A 19,469-nucleotide genomic window follows, 5' to 3' on the forward strand; every position below is an offset into this window, starting at 1 on the left:
CTCAGGTTACCTTCTTGATGAGCTTCTCTGGTTCCTTTAGCCTGGCCTCAGGTGGTCTCAAAAAAATTTTTTTTGGCTACTCCGTGCAACTTGCAGGATCTTAGTTCCCCAACCAGGGATTGAACCCGGGCCTTCAGCAGTGAAAGCATGGAGTCTTAACCTCTGGACCGCCAGGGAATTCCCTCAGTTGATCTTCTCTAGTATGAAAATTGCTGACTTCTTCCATTTTTTGGGTTTTAATTCTATAAAGAACTTAAAGGCATTGTTATGTGTATCCCTTGAGGCAGAACCAGGACCCCACCCCAAGGCTGCACTATTGTTTCTTGGCTGCTCCTCTCTTGTCTCTGGCATTCCCTCCCTTCCCCGATCAACAACTGTTCAAATTCTGCCCTTTGGAACTCAGGGAATGTCATGGAGCCTGAAGTCTGTTCCCTACAAAAAATGGGGGACACAGAAAGGCTTCCATGCCCAGAAGCCCCACAGGATCCTGCTCAGTTTAGTTTCAGTTTTGCAAAATGAAAAAGTTCTGGAGATCTGTTGCACAACAATGTGAATATATTTAACACTACTGAACTGTACACTTAAAAATGGGTAAGATGGTAAATTTTATGTTGTGATTTTTACCACATCAAAAAGAAGGGAAAAAAGTAAAGGAATGGAGAAGACATACCTAACACTATTCAAAAGAAAGCTGGAGCAGCTATACTAATTTCAAAGGAAGCAGACTTCAGAACAAGGAAAACTATTGGGGAGAAAGAGATATATTATATAATGATAGAGGGGAAAATTCTCCACAAAGATATAACAATCCTTAATGTGTATGAGCCTAACAACAAAGCATCAAAATACATGAGCAAAACTGATAGAACTACAAGGAGAAATAAATGCACTCTAGTGGAGGGAGTCAGATAATAAGTAAATTAGGACATATAGTATGCAACTAGTAATATGTGTTTTGGAAGAAAATAGAACATCAAAGGGGAATTTGGAGTGTTGGAGGAGAGTCACAATTTAAATAAGGAAGACAGATGAGACTTTACTACTCAAGTGACGTTTGAGAAAAGAACCTTCTGGTTAAAGGAAACAGCAGCTGTGCAGAAGCTTGTAGTAGGAACCTGACTAGCATATCTGAGGCCTTTGTGGATAAAAGGGAATTCGTTAAGGGAAGGACACTAGGGCCAGAATATATTGTTATGTGGGACATTGTGGGAACTTTGGCTTTTATTCTGAAAGAAATGAGGATTTTGAATAGAGTTGTAACATGATGTGGCTCTAATAAAAAATATATTTTGTCTTTTTCTCTTAAAACCCTTGGAATTTCCTGAGTGATAGGAATGTCTTTTGTATGCTAATGAGATGACTCACTCACTCATGGTAGAGGTGGGGGTGGGGGTGAGGAAGGGGTGGCTAGATAGCTTCAGGATGGGGGCTGGTCACACCCACATGACTAGATGGTTAGAAATTCTAGCCTCACCTTCCTACTCCCTCCATCTCTGGGGAGGGGACTGGGGTTGGAGGTTGAGTTTATTCACCAATCGTCAGTAACTTAATCCATCATGCCCACATAATGAAAACTTTACTAAAACTCTGAAACATTTTGCCTAGGGGAGCTTCCAGGTTGGTGATCACATTGATGTGCTGAGAAGGTGGAGTGCCTGGGCAGAGCATGGAACATCTGTGCCACTCCACCTCCCACCCCCCCCATACCCTGCCCTATCCATCTCTTCCATTTGTATCCTTTGTAATAAAACTGCGTTAGTAATGATGCTGAAAACTTGGCCTTTGTGCACCAGTGCCAAATCAAATCTCAGAGACAGAGTTTTGGGTGAAGTAGAAAAGAATATCTTTATTGCTTTGCCAGGCAAAGGGGGACAGAGTGGGCTCGTGCCCCTCAAAAACTCTGTGTCTCAACCTGGGAGGATTTGGTGAGGAGTTTTACAACAATGGTTCAAGGGTGGGGTTGCTGATAAGATTAGGGTGTGTGCAGGACCTATACTCCTTTAATCTGGTCTCAGGTAATATCTTGATGAGCTTCTCTAGTTCCATTAATCTGGCCTCTGGTGGGCTTCTCTGGAATGAAGAATGCTAACATCTTCCACTTGTTGTGGGTTTTAGTTCTGTAAAGAGCTCAAAGATATTGTTAAGTGTATCCCTTGAGGTGGAACCAGGACCCTGACCCAAGGCTGCACTATTGTTTCTTGGCTGTTCCTCCCTTGTCTCTGCATCCCTTCCCTTCCCTGATTAGCAACTCTTCAAATCTGCCCTATGGAACTCAGGGAAGGCTATGGGGCTGGAGTCTGTTCCCTACAAACAAGAAATGAGGGACATGAAAAGGCTTCCATGCCCAGGAGCCCCACAGGGTTCTGCTCAGTTTCAGTAAGTCTAGTGCTTTTCTGAGTTCTGTGAGTCATTCTAGCCAGTTATCAAACATGAGGGGGTGAGTGGGTCATGGGAACTTTTGCATTTGTATTTGGTCGGGCAGACATGCAGCTAGCCTGGGGACCCCATTTGTAGCTGGTTTCTGGAGTGGGAATAGTCTTGTGGGACTGAAGCCTTATCTTGTTGGGTCTGTGTTAACTCTGGGTAGTTAGTGTCTGAATTGAATAAAATTGTAGGACATCCAGTTGGTGTCAGAGAATTGGAGAACTAGTTATTATTGGAAAAAAGACATAGCAGAGGATTGTTCTTGGCTGTTGTATGGAGGACTGCATGAAGGGGACCAAAAACCAAAAAAGCAGGCAAACCAATCAGGAGCCTAGTGCAGTAACTCAGGGGAGACAGCAGTAGTTGTGATGAGATGTGTTTGTAGTATGGATGGATCTTGAAAGCAAAGCCAACATATTTGCTGATGAATTAGAAGTGAGATGGGGGAGAGAGACAGAGAGACAGAGAGAGAGAGAGAGATACAGAGAGAGAAAGGGAAAGATAAAGAGAGGTAGAGAGAAAGAAAGGGAGACAGACAGAGACAGAGAGACAGAGAGAGAGAGGGATTCCAAAGAATTAGTTACATGATTATGGAAGCTGGCAAGTCCTAAGATCTTCAGGGTGAGTTGTAAAACTGGAAACCCAGGAGAGATGATGATAGTTTAGTTCAGTCTAAATTCAGAGGCTTGAGACCAGGAGAGCAGATTGTATAGTTCTAGTCCAAAGGCCAGCAGACTCAAGACCCAGGAAGAGTCAGTGTTTTAGTTCAAGTCCAAAGGCAGGAACAAAACAATGTACCTGTTTGAAGGCAACCAGGTAGAAGGAATTTTCTCTTACTGGAGGAAGAATCAGGCTTTTTGTTCTATTCAGGCCCTCAGCTGACTTGAGGAGGCCACCCACATTAATGAGGTCAATCTGCTTTACTCGGTCTGCCAATTTAAATGTTAATCTCACCCAGAAGCACCCTTACAGAAAGAACCAGAATAATTTTGACAAAACATGGCCCAGTCAAGTTGATGCATAAGGTTAACCATCACAACTCTGTTCATTCAGCCCTCTGAGTGACTCTGGTTGTTTCTGAATGGAAAAGAAAAGGGCAAAATGATATGGATATAGAAAGCTGTAGAAGATCTGTGGAAAAGGAAAAGGAAATTTAGTTGGGTAAATGGATTTTGTTGGGAATGGGCTGGGACAAGACTGAATTTTGTTTCTCTCTCCAAAGTCTTCTTGGAATACTGCTTTTGATAACAGCTTGTGAGTTCCTTTGCCTTTAAGTGATCTGTATTTGCCTTAGTAAATAAGTATTGTTTGGCTGATTCTAAAAGTTCTTCTGACCTCCAGCCAACTTTGAGCTTCTTCAGAGGAAACTTGAGGCATCTCAGAGAGATACTAATTTAACCAGGATTACTTGGTATGTTAAATTATATAGGAAGCATTGTCAACTGAGTAATTCCTACAAATCTGGTATGTTTTGAAAATGTTACCAAGTCATAATTCGGGTTACTGTAACCAAGTCTCTTCACTGGTTACATTGTACTCAGATGTTTAACTTTGCCCTTTTAAATCTTTCTGTCATTTATAGACAATTATTGTGGTACTCATGTGCTTTTGCAAAAGTACTTCATCTTCAAAAATGTTCATGGGGATAGCCTCATCCACCAGAGGGCAGATAGTAGAAGCAAAAAGAACTACAATCCTGCAGGCTGTGGAACAAAACCCACATTCACAGAAAGATAGACAAGATGAAAAAGCAGAGGGCTATGTACCAGATGAGGGAACAAGATAAAACCCAAGAAAAACAACTAAATGAAGTGGAGATAGGCAACCTTCCAGAAAGGAATTCAGAATAATGATAGTGAAGATGATCCAGGACCTTGGAAAAACAATGGAGGCAAAGATCGAGAAGATGCAAGAAAGACCTAGAAGACCTAGAAGACCTAGAAGAATTTTTAACAAAGACCTAGAAGAATTAAAGAACAAAAAACCAGAGATGAACAATACAATAACTGAAAGGAAAAATACACTAGAAGGAATCAATAGCAGAATAACTGAGGCAGGGATAAGGGACCTGGAAGACAGAATGGTGGAATTCACTGCTGCAGGACAGAATAAAGAAAAAAGAATGAAAAGAAATGAAGACAGCCTAAGAGACCTCTGGGATAACATTAAATGCAAAAACATTTGCATTATAGGGGTCCCAGAAGGAGAAGAGAGAGAGAAAGGACCTGAGAAAATATTTGAAGTGATTATAGTCAAAAACTTCCCTAAAAAGGGAAAGGAAATAGTCACCCAAGTCCAGGAAGTGCAGTGAGTCCCATAACAGGATAAACCCAAGGAGAAACATGCCAAGACACATAGTAATCAAATTGGCAAAAATTAAAGACAAAGAAAAATTATTGAAAGCAGGAAGGGAAAAATGACAAATAACATACAAGGGAACTCCCATAAGGTTAACAGCTGATTTCTCAGCAGAAACTCTACAAGCCGGAAGGGAGTGGCATGACATATTTAAAGTGATGAAAGGGAAGAACCTACAACCAAGATTACTCTACCCGGCAAGGATCTCATTCAGATTTGATGAAGAAATCAAAAGCTTTACAGACAAGCAAAAGCTAAGAGAATTCAGCACCACCAAACCAGCTCTACAACAAATGATAAAACAACTTCTCTAAGTGGGAAACACAAAAGAAGAAAAAGACCTACAAAAACAAACCCAAAACAATTAAGAAAATGGTCATAGGAATATACATATTGATAATTACCTTAAATGTGAATGGATTAAATGCTCCAACAGGGCTTCCCTGGTGGCACAGTGGTTGAGAATCTGCCTGCCAATGCAGAGGACATAGGTTCGAGCTCTGGTCTGGGAAGGTCCCACATGCCACGGAGTAACTAGGCCTGTGGGCCACACTACTGAGCCTGCACGTCTGGAGCTTGTGCTCTGCAACAAGAGAGGCTGCAACAGTGAGAGGCCCATGCACCGCGATGAAGAGTGGCCCCCGTTCATTGCAACTAGACAAAGCGCTCACACAGAAATGAAGAACCAACACAGCCAAAAATAAATAAATAAATAAATGCTCCAACCAAAAGACACAGGCTTGCTGAATGGATACAAAAACAAGACCCATATATATGCTGTCTACAAGGGACCCACTTCAGACCTAGGGACACATACAGACTGAAAGTGAGGGGATGGAAAAAGATATTACATGCAAATGGAAATGAAAAGAAAGCTGGAGTAACGATAGTCATATCAGATAAAATAGACTTCAAAATAAAGAATGTTACAAGAGACAAGGAAGGGCACTACATAATGATCAAGGGATCAATCCAAGAAGAAGATATAACAATTATAAATATATATGATAGGAGGAAATCAACAGTAACAAAGTAATAGTGGGGGACTTTTAACACCTCACTTACAACAATGGACAGATCATCTAAAATGAAAATAAATAAGGAAACAGAAGCTTTAAATGACACAATAAACCAGATAGATTTAATTGATATTTATAGGACATTCCATCCAAAAACAGCAGATTACACTTTCTTCTCAAGTGCGCATGGAACATTCTCCAGGATAGATCACATCCTGGGTCACAAATCAAGCCTCAGTAAATTTAAGAAAATTAAAATCATATCAAGCATCTTTTCTGACCACAATGCTATGAAATTAGAAATGAATTACAGGGGAAAAAACGTAAAAAACACAAAGACATGGAGGCTAAACACTACGTTACTAAATAACAAAGAGATCACTGGAGAAATCAAAGAAGAAATAAAAAAAACCTAGAGACAAATGACAATGAAAACACGATGATCCAAAACCTATGGGATACAGCAAAAGCAGTTCTAAGAGGGAAGTTTATAGCTATACAAGCCTACCCCAAAAAACAAGAAAAATCTCAAATAAATAATCTAATCTTACACCTAAAGGAACTAGAGAAAGAAGAACAAACAAAACCCAAAGTTAGCAGAAGGAAAGAAATCATAAAGATCAGAGCAGAAATAACTGAAATAGAAACAAAGAAAACAGTTGCAAAGATCAATAAAACTAAAAGCTGGTTCTTTGAGAAGATAAACAAAATAGATAAACCGTTAGCCAGACTCAACAAGAAAAAGAGGGAGAGGACTCAAATCAATAAAATTAGAAATGAAAAGGAGAAGTTACAACAGACACCACAAAAATAAAAAACATCCTAAGAGACTACTACAAGCAACTCTATGCCAATCAAATGGACAATCTGGAAGAAATGGACAAATTCTTAGAAAGGTATAACCTTCCAAGACTGAACCAGGAAGAAATAGAAAATATGAACAGACCAATCACAAGTAATGAAATTGAAACTGTGATTAAAAATCTTCCAACAAACAAAACTCCAGGAGGAGATGGCTTCACAGGTGACTTCTATCAAACATTTAGAGAAGAGCTAACACCCATCCTTCTCAAACTCTTCCAAAAAATTGTGGAGGAAGGAACACTCCCAAACTCTTTCTTTGAGGCCACCATCAACCTGATATCAAAACCAAAGATACTACAAAAAAGGAAAATTACAGACCAATATCACTGATGAATATAGATGCAAAAATCCTCAACAAATTACTAGCAAACAGAATCCAACAACACATTAAAAGGATCATACACCATGATCAAGTGGGATTTATCTGAGGGATGCAAGGATTCTTCAATATACGCAAATCAATCAATGTGATACACCATATTAACAAATTGAAGAATAAAAACCATATGATCATCTCAATATATGCAGAAAAAGCTTTGGACAAAATTCAACATCCATTTATTATAAAAACTCTCCAGAAAGTGGGCATAGAGGGAAACTACCTCAACATAATAAAGGGCATATATGACAAACTCACAGCAAACATCATTCTCAATGGTGAAAAACTGAAAGCATTTCCTCTAAGATCAGGAACAAGACAAGGTTGCCCACTCTCACCATTATTATTCCACATAGTTTTGTAAGTCCTAGACTCAGCAATCAAAGAAGAAAAAGAAATAAAAGGAATACAAATTGGAAAAGAAGAAGTAAAACTGTCACTGTTTGCAGATGACATGAAACTATACATAGAGAATCCTAAAGATGCCACCAGAAAACTACTAGAGCTCATCAATAAATTTGGTAAAGTTGTAGGATATAAAATTAATGCACAGATATCTCTTGAATTCCTATGCACTAATGATGAAAAATCTGTAAGTGAAATTAAGAAAACACTGACATTTACCATTGCAACAAAAATAATAGAATACCTAGGAATAAACCTACCTATGGAGACAAAAGACCTGTATGCAGAAAACTATAAGACACTGATGAAAGCAATTAAAGATGGTACCAACAGATGGAGAGATATACCATGTTCTTGGATAGGAAGAAACAATATTGTGAAAATGACTATACTACGTAAAGCAATCTACAGAATCAATGCAATCCCTATCAAATTACCAATGGCATTTTTTACAGAACTAGAACAAAAAATCTTAAAATTTGTATGGAGACACAAAAGACCCCAAATAGTTAAAGCAGTCTTGAGGGGAAAAAACATAGCTGGAGGAATCAGACTCCCTAACTTCAGACGATATTGCAAAGCTACAGTAATCAAGACAATATGGTACAGGCACAAAAACAGAAACATAGATCAATGGAACAAGATAGAAAGCCCAGAGGTAAACCCACTCACCTATGATCAACTAATCTATGACAAAGGAGGCAAGGATATACAATGGAGAAAAGACAGCCTCTTCAATAAGTGGTGCTGGGAAAACTGGACAGCTACATGTAAAAGAATGAAATTAGAACATTCCCTAACACCATACACAAAACTAAACTCAAAATGGATTCGAGACCTAAATGTAAGACAGGACAGTATAGAAGTCTTAGAGGAAAACATAGGAAGAACACTCTTTGACATAAATCACAGCAAGATCTTTTTTGATCCACCTCCTAGAGTAATGGAAATAAAAACAAAAATAAACAAATGGAACCTAATGAAACTTCAAAGCTTTTGCACAGCAAAGGAAACCATAAACAAGACCAAAAGACAACCCTCAGAATGGGAGAAAATATTTGCAAAGAAGTCAATGGACAAATGATTAATCTCCAAAATATATAAACAGCTCATGCAGCTTGGTATTAAAAAACAAACAACCCAATCCAAAAATGGGCTGAAGACCTAAACAGACATTTCTCCAAAGAAGACATACTGATGGCCAGGAAGCACATGAAAAGCTGCTCAACATCAGTAATTCTTAGAAAAATGCAAATCAAAACTACAATGAGGTATCACCTCACACCAGTTAGAATGGACATCATCAGAAAATCTACAGACAACAAATGCTGGAGAGGGTGTGGAGAAAAGGGAACCCTTTTGCACTGTTGGTGGGAATGTAAACTGATACAGCCACTATGGAGAACAGCATGGAGGTTCCTTAAAAAACTAAAAATAGAATTACCATATAATCCAGCAATCCCACTACTAGGCATATACCCAGAGAAAACCATAATTCAAAAAGACACATGCACCCCAGTGTTCATTGCAGCAGTATTTACAATTGCCTGTTTATGGAAGCAACCTAAATGCCCATCAACAGAAGAATGCATAAAGAAATTATGGTACATATATACAATGGAATATTACTCAGCCAGAGAAAGGAACGAAATTGAATCATTTGTTGAGACGTGGATGGATCTAGAGACTGTCATACAGAGTGAAGTAAGTCAGAAAGAGAAAAACAAATATTGTATATTAACGCATATATGTGGAACCTAGAAAAATGGTACAGATGAACTGGTTTGCAGGGTAGAAATTGAGACACAGATGTAGAGAACAAACATATGGACACCAAGGGGGGAAAGCTGTGTGTGGTGGTGGTGGTGGTGGTGTGATGAATTGGGTGATTGGGATTGACATGTATACACTGATGTGTATAAAATTGATGACTAATAAGAACGTGCTGTATAAAAAAAATGTGATCAAATGTATTCTATTGGAAAGAAGCGAAAATAGACGATGTTTACTGTCTAAAAAAAAAATGTTCCTGGGAAGAACCTTTTGAGAAGTAAAAGTCTCTGATAAATTTCAGACAATACTGCTGAGCTGGTAAAAAAAAAAAAATCATAAAAATCTAATGGGAGGGGACTTCCCTGGTGGTCCAGTGGTTAAGAATATGCCTTCCAATGCAGGGGACATGGGTTCAATCCCTGGTCAAGGAACTAAGATCCCACATGCCTTGGGGCAACTAAGCCCACGTGCCACAACTAGAGAGAAGCCCGCATGCCAACATGAAGAGTTGTGTGCTGCAACAAAAACTCCCACGTGCCACAACTAAGACACAATGAAGCCAAAAATAAATAAATACACAAACAAACATTAAAGAAAAAAACCTAATGGGAAAACTGATGGCTTCATAAAGCAGATAACAAAAAGATTAGTTACTCAGTGAACTGGTGAATATGGTTATAATATTTATGGGTATTTTGTATGGAATATTACTTGTTTGGATCTGTGTTTTCCAGACATAGGGAAGCCCTTCCCCTCAAACTACTTATGACTTAGAGAAATTGGATAAATTATACCTCTGTAGGTAAAATTGAAATATTTTTATTTTCTCTCTGCCTGGTTGCTCCAGAAATTGGAGACCCTTGGGTTCGGAGCAACCTTATCAGGTGAATGGGAAATACTGTCTCCTGACATGTGCAGGAATCTTGATATTTTTGAGACTTTTGGAAAAGAGAAATCCACCAAAGCAGAATCTGATGGCAGGCCTTTGGCATGGTTTTCCTGTCCTTGAGAGGCCTTTCAGGAATTTAGTTTGAGATTTCTTCTGAGGAATTACACCAGAGTCAATAAGGAGGAGCCTATGTAGTCAATGGACCAGACTTATTTTGGAAAAAAATTAACCTTGGTTTGGCTGTGTTTGATGGAGATGAGGGTAATTTTAGAGAAAAAGATTATGTTTCATCAGATATGAGATTCTAGTTCTGCTAGTAGAAGTCTGTATTTATGAAAGTTATTGTGTTAGCCATACTTTTGCCCTGATGTTCAGGAGGAAAGGAAAATTACCTAGTGAAGTTATCAGAGTGTAATTACTCATGACGTATCACTGTTTGCTTGAGGTCTACTGCTAAAAGCACATGTACAATGCTTGTGTGACAATTGGATATAAATGATAAGATGTATGGCCTATAAAGCATTTCCTCATTAACATACCTCTGAGCTTGTTCATGATACCTGATCAGTTTTTCCCCAACGTGGATTAACTAGGCAAATATAAAGGAGGCCTAGCATCAGGGGACATGATCTACACCTGGGGCAAACAGCTTAATCACCCGGGCATTGAGGGACAGATATTTTGACCATCAATGTTTTCTATTGAAACACTTGCAATCAAAAGGGGAAATGATGAGAAAAAAAGAAAAAAATCTGAGCATATTGAAGTATGGGGAAGTCACTGTGGCTTATATATGGTTTAACTTAGATTTTACTAACCAAAGCAGCCTGCTTTGTGGCCTTTTGGACATGCATTGTACATCTACTTTGGCCACTGAGGAGGGGAATGCACTTGAAAGTCAAAATGGAGTAACTATGGTTCAGACATCTAAGGTAAAACTAAGTGACCATTGTGGATGTTATTTCAGACCTATTCTTGTATTGCTGAAAACTTGAATTTTCTGAGCTATGTTAGACTTGGGATGCCATTAGCAATTCCCAAACAGTGTCTGTTGGCAGCTAATAGCTGCAACCTTATGTTTTCAAAGTCTCCTCTTGAAACTTTTAACATTTTTAGACAATGAAATCACTTTAGACAAAATATTAACAGAAAGAGAAGACATATGTGTAGTCGCCAATAGCTCCTGTTATGTATATGTTAATGCTACATCAGAAGTTAAAACCTACTTAGGTAAAATTAGACAGCTGGCTACAAGTCTCCCTGAAGTGTCAGGTCCAGACTGAGTTTCAGGCTTATTCTTCTGAATTCCTCAGGGAATGAGATCTATTTTGTCTATTAACGTTCCAGTTGTCACTCTTCCCACTTCTAACTGGATCTGTTGCACCAAAATGGCAGACTAAGGGATTAAGATCTTAATCATACAAGACCAAGATCCATAACTTGGAACTCAAATATTTCTAATTCAGTATCCATTCCCCCCAAACTGAGGCAGGACTACACCCTATGTCAGCAGGAAGTAGCCAGAGCAGTCATAGCTCCATTCCTTGAAACACTTGGGGAAAGATAAAACAGAAGTGGGGATTAAAATCAAGTCCCCCTAAAACCAATTTCCTCTGCTGAGTTTATGATTAGCATCTCTATCCAAAACAATTATTCCCTTTCTTGTCCAACCCCTGTTTTCCTCAAAATTGAGAAGTATCAAAGAAAACGGGGGAGTTAGACTTAGCAGGACCCTAGGGGATTCCTGGGCATGAAAGGCTTTCTGTGTGTCCCGTTTCTTGTTTGTAGGACATAGGCTTCAGCCTCCATGACCTTCCCTGAGTTCCAAAGTGCAGGCTTAAATAGTTGCTAATCAACAAAGGGAGGGGTTGCAGAGACAAGGGAGGAGCAGTCAAGAAACAATAGTGCAGCCTTGGGGCAGGGTCCTGGTTCTGCCTCAAGGGATACACATAGCAATATCTTTGAGCTCTTCTGCAGAACTAAAGTCCCCAACAAATGGAAGATGTTAACTACTTGATGAAGCATTCTTCATTCCAGAGAGAAGGTCACAGCTTGATAACATTGAGAACCACAGAAGCTCATCAGGATACCACCTGAGGCCAGATTAAAAGAATGCAGGCGCTGCACACAACTTGATCCTTATCAGCAACCCAGCCCTTGAACCACTGTTATAAAACTCCTCACCAAATCCCCTCGGGTTGGGACACACAGTTTTTGAGGGCATGAGCCCACTGTGTTCCCTTTGCCTGGCAAAGCAATAAAGCTATTCTTTTTACTTCACTCAAAACTCTGTCTCTGAGATTTGATTTGGCACTGGTGCACAGAGGCCGACTTTTGCATTGCAACAAAGGAGCTGCTACCCCTGCCACAATCAGGAAGCCATCACCAAAACTGTAGCCTCTTCTGCTCTAATCCAAGCCAATTAAATGAACACTTCACTCCTTTAAACTCAATCTTCACACAATTGAATTGGTCTCATACAAATGCACCTAATCTGTAGAAACCAAGCCACATCTAGAGCCCTAAACTTCAAGGAATAGATTTGACCTCTTCAAGCTCTGCAGCAAAGGAAGGAATGCCAGAATGTGATTGGTGTGGCTTGAGCAAGCCAAAGACAGCTAGAGGGCTGTTGGAAAGCGGGACTGATCCTTCTACAAAAGCACAACAAATATCCAGTGCAGTTACTTAACAATGTTTAAGTTACAAAAACGATTCACAAACACGTGCTAATCAAAAAAAGTCAAGCATGAATATTTAAGGAAAAACGTTTTATCTTCACCTTCTACCCTTCACAAATATTCCCAACCTCCTCATAGTTAACTGTCACCAGTTTTTTAATCCTTCCAAGTCATTTCCTATGCATTTGTGAATGTGTGTTTTTTTACATAAAAACTGTACATAGTTTTTTATATGAAAGTTATGCTACCAGACCTTGGCAGCTGGCATAGTGACCTGCAGAGAGGGAGCATGAATACCCTCACCTCACTTCCTCCTCCCCTCGCTAATCTCCTGGCAGTGGTCCCCAATGGCAGAGAGGACAAGGGAGCTTGTTGATGGGGTGCTTACATGCCAGTCTCCCCAGAGAAAGCACAGGGCTGGGAGGAGACCTGAAGGGGCAAAAGGAGGACATCCAGCCTGGAGAGATTGGGAAGAGGAGATGAGAACACTGCTTGTGGGGGCTGTGTGGAAAGTAGTCATAGATGGGGTGGAGTCCCCGATCACTGCCTCCTGCTTGGTTGGGGTGGCTCATGGAGCAGCTGCATCAATATCTTCACATTACCCCTTCCCACCCCACCACCTCCCAGGGAAGGAGTGACCTGTACCATCAGTGATCTGTGACCAACTCCTTGTAGTCATAAATAAGGTACACTATCCCTGCCCTTGCCTGAGGGCTGGGCTAAGTGGGATATTATCTTCTTAGCCGGCTCCCTCAGCTGTCAGCCACCTGCTCCTCAGGCCACTCCTCTCTCTGTTCCAAGCCAGTCCATTCCCTTGGAGGGGCATGAGGAGGCCATATTTCCCTGTAGAAGAATTTAGTGGGCCTGCTATTCTCCCTCCAATGTAAGGAGTTGGTGAGATGGATAAAATCTACCTTTATTTTCCTGACTAAGACCATAGGAACTAACACTAGAGCAGGTCTCTGTTGCAGTTGTATTTTCTGATCCAAACAGAGTTTTTCTCCAGCCTTCAAAATCTAGCTGAAGCCTCATCTCTGATGACAGACTTTCTTGGGCCACCCTGATTCCTACTACTTTTCTGGTGACAGTGTACACCCAAGCTCAGTTTTTTTGTTGGTCTTCTATGTACAAAAGACCAGCTGTGTGCTGTTGTGGAAAGACCTGGGTGTTGGAGGGTCCAGTCATGGCATGGCCCCAGCTGGCTCAGGGACTTTAGGGAGATCCTTTCTCTTGTTGTGGGGGGGGTGTTTGAACATTGCTCATCAATGGACCAGCACTGGCATGTTCTGTTGTCCTAAAAAGTGTTTTTACTATCCATGTTTGAAACTGAGCAGCATCCTGTGAGGCTCCTGGGCACAGAAACCTTTCTGTCCCCTGTTTCTTGTTTGTAGAGAATCGACTCTAGGCTCCATGACCTTCCTTCAGTTCCAAAGGGAAGATTCAGACAGTTGCTAATCAGGAAAGGGAGGGGATGCAGACAAAAGGGAGGAGCAGCCAAGAAACAATGGTGCAGCCTTGGGGCAGGGTCCTGGTTCTGCCTCAAGTGATACACATAAAAATATCTTTGAGCTCCTCACAGAACTAAAGCCCACAATAAATGGAAGATGTTAACATTCTTCATTCCATATTAAAGAAACCAGAGAAACTCTTCGAGAGACCACCTGAGGCCAGTTTAAAGGAACCACAGAAACTCATCAGACCACCTGAGGCCAGATTAAAGGAGTGTCAGCCCTGCACACACTCTGCAACCCCGCCCTTGAATCATTGCTATTAAACTCCTCATCAAATCCTCCCAGGTTGGGACATACAGTTTTTTTTGTTACAGGAGCCTGCTGTGTCCCCCTTTGCCTGGCAAAGCAAGAAAGCTATTCTTTTCTAATTCACGCAAAACTCTGTCTTCAAGATTCAATTCAGCACTGGTGCACAGAGGCCGAGTTTTTGGCATCATGTTCTTTGACGTGAGTGTGCTTTCCAGCTCGCTGCATCCCTCCCCAGCCCTTCCTTACTCTACCTGGCCTGCTTCATGCATTTACACTGTCTTTGTGGACCCTATGGGTATGTGCTCCTAACTCCTTGTTCATTTATTTTTAATACTTTGGGGGCTGTGTGCCCTCTTGAAGATCAATGGAAACTCTCTTCTCTCCCCAAAATGACTCACATATCACACATAGAAGAAAATCTTGTATATGATTTCAGGGTACCTAGAATTGCTCTGGATCCATCCAGGGATGAGCCTCCTCCCTGAGATGCATGGACCCCTTCATCTAAATGATGTTGAAGATGCTTGGCACAATGGAGTTGGGGGATTCTTTGCAGTCTTCTGCTTCTCTGGGGTGGAGAGCACTCTGTCACAGCTATCCACATATAATTGTGCACATGTGGTTGTCATGCAAAAGGGTGGGTGCCCATATCCTCAAAACAAAGGGCTGTCACAGCCCATGTAGAACATGCATAAGGATAGTTTGGTTGACTATCTGGGGCAGCATCCCCAAGGTTCTTGACACTTTTCCCCAGGAAACTGATAAGGGATTGACTTTGGCCAAATCCTGGATGAACCGTAAACACAGGTATTACTATTGAGCTATTTCCTATCCTCATTAAAAAAAGACATTTCCTGAGACAAAAGACATTCAGTGTTGGAAGGGGAAGAGAGTTCTTCCAAGAGGCCTGGAAGTGGCTTTGCTCAGCACGTGGCTACTTACCCTCTCAAGCTGTTGACAATCTCCATTAAAAATCACTTTTGTGACCAGAGAAGAAGTTCTCTTAGTGGTTCCCTCCCAGGGGCAGGGTGGGGAGCTGGATTTCATCAGAGCTGCCTTCCCAGGGAGGGTGGAGGATGAGGAACCTGGAGTCAGGGAGAGCAGTGAGCTTGGTCACCAAGAGATCTGAGTTCTAGTCCTGTGAGATCACAGTGTCAGCTGGACTGCTTATTGCATGCAAAACTGCCCCAAGCCTATGCGTAGATCCTATTATTCCTGTTTTACGGATAGGGACACTGAGGCTCAGAAAAGTAAGGTGACTTGCCCCAGGTCACACAGCTTGGAGGCAGTGGGTCAGGCCAACCTGACTCTGTCAAACACAACCTTATCTGCAATGCTGAGAGTTGCTTGGTGTGTGAGTCATTGAGTGGCTCAGGATCCCCACCTCAGGGTGAGTCATACTTGGTGGTGAAGGGAGGAAGAGGGGAGGGCAAGATACCAGCCAACTTCTGCAGCATCCCCTCCCTGAATCCAGCACCACAGAACAGCAACTACCCCTGTGGGAGGAGCCACAGGAGTCGCCTAAGAGAGCCCAGAAGGGACTCAATTCAGAACGAGAAGCAGACTGTCCCCTTAAAGGTGTGAAAACCCTTGGGTCTGACTCAATAACCAGTTAACTTAGCACCTTAAACTCCCCAAGGTCCCTTCTCTGGCATCATTTCATTTTACTCTGAAATAACCCTGGGACGTTGTACATTTATTTCATCTGCTTTTCTGTTTTACATTATCTTTCACAACAAAAAGGTAAAAGAATTCACATATACAACTCAAGCCGGGCATCTGGTATTGTTTTTTGCAGATGAGGAAACAGAGGTGCATGAGTTATGTGATTTGACTAAACAGAGCTGTTATGTACAGTTGTGCAGGTTTTTCACTATGTAGGGAACTCAGAAGAGAAGTGAGTAAAGCTGAAATACAGCTTGTGCAAGATAGCCAAGCTATCCATGGGCTGCATCTACTGGAGGAAAGGACACCTTTTTGTTTTGCACAAAGGTGTCTTTTGGGTTAGGGGTAGCCCAGTGCCCAGGGTGGGGAGGTGGGTCAATGGCATCACTGGGAAGAGAAGCCAGGTCTCCACACTCCTGCAGCTCATCTTTCACACCCTCTGTCCACGCCCTCTTGTCCTCTGTTCCCCCAGCTGCCCTCAGTCTCTGCCTGCAATCCCCCACACTGCCTTCTACATCCAACAACCTTGGAGAGAAAAAAAAAAAATAATGCAAAGGGAGTTCAAATGGAAGTGAAAACAGAAATGTAATGAGCTTTAAAAAAGCCTCAGTGGCTTTCTCAGGCTGGGACAGAAAGTTATGCAAATGGAGGAAGATGGAACTCTCTTCCTGAAGCTCTTTAAAAGGGCAGAGGGCAGCCTGCTCCTTTCTATCGATGCCTCTGGGCTCCTGGCACCCTACCAGGTGCAACGAAGAGGTCTCTCTCTAATTTGTAATTGGATGATTTCTTTTCACACCCCTGTTTCCCTGGAGTAGGTTTATTCACTCCATCTTGGTGCCTTGGAGTTCCTTTTGACCTGCCTGCTGCTTCCTGCAGACTAGAGGCTCCCTGCCTCACTTCCATTTCCTCCAGCTTTCTGTACCCTGGATGGACAACAGTGCCCCTTGGGTGGTGGGATTTCCTGTGGTCCCAGAGGCTCAGGGCACCTGGAAGGAGGGGACAAAGGAGGACAGGGCCCTCCTTTTCCACTGACTCTCCCACCTCAGGCTCATTCCCATCTGCACCTGAGTGTACGTTCTCACTATTGCCCGCCCAGAATTCGTCTTCATGCCCAGCAGCACCCCGATTCCTTCTGGGAGTTTCCTCTCTCCCAGCCTGTGCTGCCTTAGGGACAGGTGTGCTCCAGGTCCTGCTTCCCCCTGCAGGAACTGAGGACAGAGCCTTCCTCTTGCTCCCCATCCCTAGGTTTGCTGGGGACTGGCCAATGGAACAGAACTTCTTGGGAGTTAAAGCAGAGGACACAGGAACAGAGGGGATGGTTCGTGTCCCACTCGGGCTGTTCAGGTGTGAAAAGTCACCGGGCTTCCCAATGCCCATCTCCTGATGTTTTGGTGCCCTCTTGTTTCTTGCCTTTTCCCATAACCACTGCTCCATGGATTCCACCAGTGCCTTGATATCCTCAACGGTTTCCCTTTGTTTTTGTTGCTTGCAGCCAAGAGCCCTCTCCTAGTCAGCTCAGGCTGCCATGACAAAACACCAGAGACTGGGTGGCTTAAACAACAGACACTGATTTCTCACAGTTCTGGAGGCTAGAATTCTAGTCCAAGATCAAGGTGCAGATTCCGTTCTTGGTGAGGGCCCTCATCCTGGCTTGCAGGGCCTCTCCTCTCGCTCCCCAACCTCCTCTTTGTGCTCATGTGGAGGCAGAGATGGCTTCCTTTTCTCTTCCTCTTCTTCTAAGCATCTAATTCCATCATGAGGGCTCTACCATCATGACTTAATCTAAACCTAGTTACCTACAAAGACTCCTTTCTAATACCATTGCATTTTGGGGTTAAGGCTTCAATATATGGATTTTGGGGGACACAAACATTCAGTCCATAAGAAACCAGGATTGAACCAACCCCCAAATTCGCAGGCTTACTATGTTACAGCAGCCCAGTGATAAACAGTGTTTCTCTGCCATTTTATTCTGTTGAAAAGGGTGCTGTGGACAGAGCTTTCAGGCAGTGCAACCACGCCTCCTGTCCCAACGTCTGGATTCTATCCCGAGGGCTTCCCTCACTGCCTCACATTTACCTGGAGGCTGCCTGAAGGCAGCACCTCTTCAGCTCCCACCTTCCAGTTTCTTCAGACAGATACCCACACACTTTTATTTTCAGGAGGTAACAACAATACTAAGTTTAGGGAATCTTTAAAAGGATTAAAACCCAAGTTCTTTTCGATCTTGTGGGATCAACCCCCTGCCTGGCAGTTTCCTAACTGCTGCTTTGCTCAAGTTACTGAGTCGTCCATGCCTCTAGGTTCTCATTTAAATTTGCAGTAATGATATCTATGTCTTGGGAGTTTTGTGAAGAAAAAATGAGGTAACAAACGTAAAGTGCTTAGTATGTTGCTTAACATATAATTGCTTAGCAAATATGAGCTATTATATGAGTGTTTTATTATTAAAGGAGCATTTATGGCTATAGGGTCTTCTCACTGCCCTCTACCCATGATCTTTGATGATTCAGGAAGGTCTCTTTCCAGCCCTCTTTTCCCTTCCTCCTCTGAACCATGGGGGTGACACCTAAGTCTTCACCCTTCCTGTGGGAATAGTGTCCCGCCCTGGCACTGAGCATCCTCTCTGTGCACCCAGCCCAACCACACGAGGACAGTTCCTAGATAAACCCATGTGCCTAGAGCTGGTGTCTATCCTCTTTGCCTCTATACTTTCTGTGGACAAAGTCCTCTCCCTTTAGCCCCTGAGAGCTTCAGGCTTTTCTGCAGTTTCTCAGCTTTTTTTCATTCACCTTTACTGAAAGTGCTCCAACTGTCTGCTCCTCCAGGAAATGTTCTCTAGGAAATGTTCCTCCTCCAGGAAATGTTCTCTGAGTAGTTGACAGCACAGTGATGATTCTCCCCAGAGATTCAGCCTACTCACAAGCCCAACTCTTTCTGTTTGTCTTCATGGGCTAAGGAGGGAACTGTCTCTGAAGGCTGGAACTTCTGAGGCCTGGAGGGACACCAGGACTGGTGAGGAGACAGGGAAGAGTTTTCCAGGTTCCTTCCCAGTATAGTGTTCTACGGTCTTAATGCAAATTCTTAGAATCCTAGAACTCAGAATTCAAGGAACTTCAAACAATCACCTACCTTCACTGAAAACAGACTCATATTGTTGTTGAGATTATGTGACATCACAAGATCACATGGCTGGAGCAGAAAGAGGAACTAGACTTGTGTCTTCTTCCTTCTGGTCAGAAGCATTGCTAGCGG

Source organism: Delphinus delphis, chromosome 20 (genome assembly GCF_949987515.2).
Source record: "Delphinus delphis chromosome 20, mDelDel1.2, whole genome shotgun sequence".
NCBI classification, from domain to species: Eukaryota; Metazoa; Chordata; class Mammalia; order Artiodactyla; family Delphinidae; genus Delphinus; species Delphinus delphis.